This window comes from Engraulis encrasicolus, chromosome 5 (genome assembly GCF_034702125.1).
Source record: "Engraulis encrasicolus isolate BLACKSEA-1 chromosome 5, IST_EnEncr_1.0, whole genome shotgun sequence".
In the NCBI taxonomy this organism is placed as follows: Eukaryota; Metazoa; Chordata; class Actinopteri; order Clupeiformes; family Engraulidae; genus Engraulis; species Engraulis encrasicolus.
In genome coordinates this window covers 57522380-57528182 of record NC_085861.1, presented here as the reverse complement: position 1 = coordinate 57528182, position 5803 = coordinate 57522380, and positions in this window count along the sequence as shown.

Genomic DNA, 5803 nt, shown 5'->3' with positions numbered 1-5803 from the left:
CGATAAGATAGAACTATCAGTTTGACCTGCGAGGTCTCGGTTCCTTCAATTCGGTGGCAAGTGGATCTCGAACATGACATGTAGGCTACCCTCTACATATCCAAGAATGGAGTGCATTCCAAGGATGTAAAAAAACAAAAAAAACAATAATGCGTTGATAGATCATAAAATATTGCGCGACATTAAGTAGCCTAGTAATCTTAACTCTGATCCATGTTTTTTTCCCCGGGATAAAATGCTCTGCTAAATGCAAGCAGACACAGCAGGCGTTTGTTACTTTTGTTCAGTCCACTTTAGACGGCACATGCTTCTGCTGCTGCAAATCATGTGACAGCCTGAGCAATGTTTTCGGCCAGTCTGGGTTTTGAAGGAAGCCGTTTCCCCTGCATGGTCTGTAGCCTATGCCATGGCCCTGTGCCAAGTTGATAAATAAATGCCATTTACACTCAGAGGCCTAACTGTGTTTCCATGTGCCATGTCCTGCAAAAGTTGATATAGCCTACTAGGCTACAAAACTTAAACAAATTAACGACCAACCAGATACAAATACAAACTAATGATAATAAAGATATCACAAGTCAGCTTTTATTGTCACTTTCTTCATATGCACAAGACATAGGTTTTCTCTCTGCCAGGACAAGACATATACAAGACTGACATTTTACAGACTGACATAAAGCGCAAGACATGACAGATAACAGTGATAGACTGGTAACAATAAGTGGTCAATAATAAATACAGTACAAATAATCATTTAACATTCAACATTTATCATTCAACATGTAAACAGAAGATAATATAAATATAGAATGTAGACAATACAATAAGATAAATAATAACAGTGACAGCAGCAATAGTGTGTGTGTGTGAGAGAGAGAGGTGTGTGGGTGTGTCTGTGTGTGAGGGGTTTGTGTGTGTGTGTGAGAGAGAGAGAGGTGTGTGTGTGTGTGTGTGTGTGTGTGTGTGTGTGTGTGTGTGTGTGTGTGTGTGTGTGTGTGTGTGTGTGTGTGTGTGTGTGTGTGTGTGAGACAGGTGTGTTAGAGAGATGTGTGTGTGTGTGTGTGTGTGAGAGAGAGAGAGAGAGAGAGAGAGAGAGAGAGAGAGAGAGAGAGAGAGAGAGAGAGAGAGAGTCTTAGCTTTCTGTCTGCCTGGTGGCTGGAGCAGACCGTGTAGGGAGGGGGTGGAGGGAGTTCAGCATTCTGATGGCCTGGTGGATGAAGGTGTTCGCCAGCCAGGTGGTTCTGGACCGTAGGCTCCCGTACCTCTTTCCGGAGGGCAGGAGACGGATCAGGGTGTGTGCTGGGTGGGTCTCATCCCTCACAATTGTGAGGGCTTTGCGGGTGAGGCAGCTGGAGTAGATGTCTTGCAGGGAGGGGAGAGGTGCCTTGATGATCCTCCCAGCTGTGTTCACTATACGTTGCAAGGCATGTTGTACCCAAGCAGCAAATTAACGTGCCCAACACGTTTTTTTAACGTTTATTTTTGGTGAGTGACACGTTCAGAATTGGTTCAGAATAGGTTCAGAATTGCGTTCAGATATGGTTAATTTGTAGGTTCCCGATTACGTGCTCAGCACGTTCTGAAAGGGTTATTTTTTGGTGTCCAACACGTTCTCTAAACGTTTCAAAATGGTGTCAAACAACACGTTCGGAAAAACACGTCCACGGACGTACAAATAAGGTGTACATTTGGGTTTTATTACGTGTTCAAAACCTATTTTTGACACCAGAAATAAAACCTGCCGCAGCGCCATATGGGCTTGCTTTTTCTGTTAGGGGTTTAAAATTTGGCCTATGCTTTATCCTATAGCATTTATGAGGCCATTACCATTATTACAACTGTTTATAGCCTTAGTTAGCCTAGTTATGCAAAAGAAGAAAAGTATATGTGTAATGCATGTATTTATTTTTTAAAAACAAGCTGCCACTTGGACTTAAGGGGCTGGAGTGCAGTCTGTGTCTGGGCTTTCTGTTGACAATGTTGAAGAGGACTCTTGCGTTGGCTTCACCTGAAACATGAAAAGAAGAACTTATTCAACAAGTGATGCTTATGACAAATATCATAATGGGCCGCAGCTGCATGAGCCCACTCTAAAAATCATGATTTGCTGGTCGCGAGGATTTCACTGTAATGTCCGTTGGGTTCAAGCGACTCATGTATGAAATATGAAACAAAATCTTGTCAACACACTTCTATGTCTTCTCACCTTATTAATAAAATAATACAGAGGTGGCACCTGTAGTAATCTTAAATACTAGTCTATAGAACAATACAATGTTCGTAACGGTAGGCTAGAAGTATGGAAACCATGTTTCATTACAGTCTAAAAGCCCCCACTGTTTCTAATGAGTAAATGTTATTAGCGAAATGCTAATGACAACTCACCGGAGTTTCACGTTTGAAGTTTCACGTTGTAGATCCAGAAAGAGAAATTGTCAAAAGGAGGGTTGATAGTTGGTAGTAAAGAGGATGTGGGTAAAGTCAAAGAAGGTGAAAATATGAAAGATGAAGGATAAAATAGTAAAAGTTTACGGTGAAATCAAGAGGGTGAAGGTCTGTCAGGTCAGGCAAAAGAAGTGAATTTTCAGTTAATCAGAGCGGTCGCCTAGCAACCGGCCAAGCGCGAGCTGCACAGCTGCATCCAGTTCAGACAAAAACAACTTGGACTTCAGTGCTAGATCAGTGTTTTAAGAAACGTGTCTTTTGACACCAAATTTGTACGTTCAGATTTCGTGTCAGATCAGTGTTTTAAAAACGTGTCTTTTGACACCAAATCTGTACTTTCAGATTTCGTGTCAGATCAGTGTTTTAAAAAACGTGTCTTTTGACACCAAAACTGCATGTTCGAATTTGGTGTCAGATCAGTGTTTTGAAAAACATGTCTTTTGACACCAAATTTGTACGTTCAGATTTCGTGTCAGATGCGTTGGTATTTTCACGTGTCATTTGACACTAAACCTAAACGTGTATTGAACGCTTTTAAAAGGTGTTTTTGCAAACGTGTCAAAGAAAACGTTCCACAAACGTGTTTGACACGTTGGTTTTATTCAACACCTAAATGACACCGTTAAAAAACGTGTCAATTGGTTCAGAAAACGTGTTTTGCTGCTTGGGTAATCAATGCAGCTTCCGCCCCAAACAGTGATACAGCTGGTGATGATGCTTTCAATGGTTCCTCTGTAGAAGGAGGTCATGATGGCTGGTGGGGCACTGGCATGATTCAGCTTCCGCAGGAAGTAGAGGCGTTGTTGGGCTTTCTTGACCAGTGATGCAGTGTTGGTGGTCCAGGAGAGGTCGTCGCTGATGTGCACACCAAGGAATTTAGTGCTGCTCACCTTCTCCACAGCAGCACCATCGATGGTCAGTGGCAGGAGTCGGCGGGGACCTTTCTGGAAGTTGACAACAATCTCCTTTGTCTTGTTGACATTCAGTAGGAGATTGTTGTCGCTGCACCACTTGGCTAGGTGGTCCACCTCTGTCCTGTAGTGTGTCTCGTCGCTGTTGGTGATGAGTCCCACCAGGGTTGTGTCGTCTGCAAACTTCACCAGATGGTTGGTGCTGTGGGTTGTTTTGCAGTCGTGTGTGAGTAGGGTGAAGGGCAGAGGGCTTAGAACACACCCTTGTGGAGCTCCTGTGAACGTGATAGTGTCCGAGGTGTTGTTGCCGACGCACACTGCTTGCGGTCTCTGGCACAGGAAGTCCAGCAGCCAGTTACAGAGGGAGGTGCTGAGGCCCTGTTTGTCCAGTTTGCATATCAGCTGTTGTTATGACCAGCCGTTCGAAGCACTTCATGATGATGGGTGTCAGTGCTACGGGACGGTAGTCGTTGAAGCAGGATGGATGGGTCGGGGCAGATTGAATTGGATACTACATTACCTCGATCATTTTCCCATCTCACACCATCTACCATTGTTACTGGATTTGTGTATTTGTGCTTGGTGTTTTTAATGCCGGGAGAAATAAGAAAGCTCACCACAGTTAATACAAAAGCATGCAAGCCAACACGCACGGATGCACACATGCACACATGCACACATGCAGTGAAAAAGCTCTCTCTCTCTCTCTCTCTTTCTCTCTCTCTCTCTCTCTCTCTCTCTCTCTCTCTCTCTCTCTCTCTCTCTCTCTCTCTCTCTCTCTCTCTCTCTCACACACACACACACACACACACCAAAAAATTATAAAGTGTCCACAGTCTCACATGTGCCATAGTTAGCCAGGTCGTGCCCTCCTTGTGACGCAACATCTTCAGTCGAAGACATTTGTCCAGGAGTGTCAGAAGTCACTCTGCATAGTACATTGTGCATTTTATTCCTTGGAAAGATGGGCTAACACAAGTCAGCCGCTGTGTCACTCACACTCACACTCACACTCACACTCACACTCACACTCACACACACACACACACACACACACACACACACACACACACACACACACTCACACACACACACACACACACACACACACACACACACACACACACTCACACACACACACACACACACACACACACACACACACACGCGCGCGCGCGCACCAACACCCCCCCCCCCCCACACACACACACACACACGCACGCACACACATGCACACATACCCCACACACGCTTGAGCAGCGTCCAAGTGAAGAGAAGGCATGCAGATAAAGCATGCAGATAAAGTGTGCAGGAGTGGGTTTATGCAGTCCAGTCCAACTATGAGTTCAAGTTCAAGTTATTTTATTTGTCACATACATATAATTTGTAGTGAAATGATGATGGGGTCATCCGCTCTGCATCTAAAGAAGTAAAGTAAAACAAGAAAATAAGAAATAAGGAAAAAAAAAAGATGTAGTATGTATGATGTAAGTATGACTGGTATCTCACCGCACGAAGCGCAGGATTAGACAGCAGCATAATAACTTCATGACATGAACCAACCAACTTGCAGATAAATTTATACCTACATTAAATTCCTCAACAATTCATGGAATGTGATGACCCCTTGACCACAAAACAGTTCACTAGCACTGCTCCACCTGGGCTTCTTAAGGAGAATGCGCAGCCCATCATTGTATGCAACTTGTAGTTTCTGTAGGCTACCCTTTTTATACTTAGCCCATAAGGGTGCAGTATACAGAGGGGTGCAGTATGCCTTGAACAGGCTAATTTTAGCGCTATCAGTGCACCAGTGAAACTTCCTTACCAGCATGTTAGCTTGTGCATATAACATGCAACGCTGCCTGTAGATGTCATCATCATCACTCATCTGGTCAGTAATGACAGTATATGCCCCAGATACTTTGTTTTGTTACTTACAGGTAAGGCCTGTCCTGCCAGATAAAAAGCAGGAAATGCGAGGTCAGTAACAGTGCACTGAGCCCATCATAATTGTAGTATTGGGATGGGGGTGAGGGTAGCCTCGCAACGCCATCCTCTGTACTCCACCCAAAGATTTTGACTCCGCACATCGTCTGGCAAAAGCCTCGAGCTCGGTTCTCTCAGTGTTTCGCCAATCAGCAAACAGTTGAGAGTGGTGACGTAGAACTCACCCGCGAGCTCTGTTACTGATTGGTTAAGGTAACTATATTCACACTTTCGTTTTGTTATTTGTATGCTTTTGCGACGCTATAACGTAACAGGCATGCTAATAAAGCACAATATGAGTTTTAATTTGAGTTTGGAACTTCAATTAATTTAAATTATATAATAAGATCAGACCATCTCCCATCGACCACGGAGACGGATTCCTCATGGCTTTTGCCAGACTGATTGACGTAGTCAACAGTCGGCTATTCGCCCAGGCTAGGGTGAGGGCAGGTCTA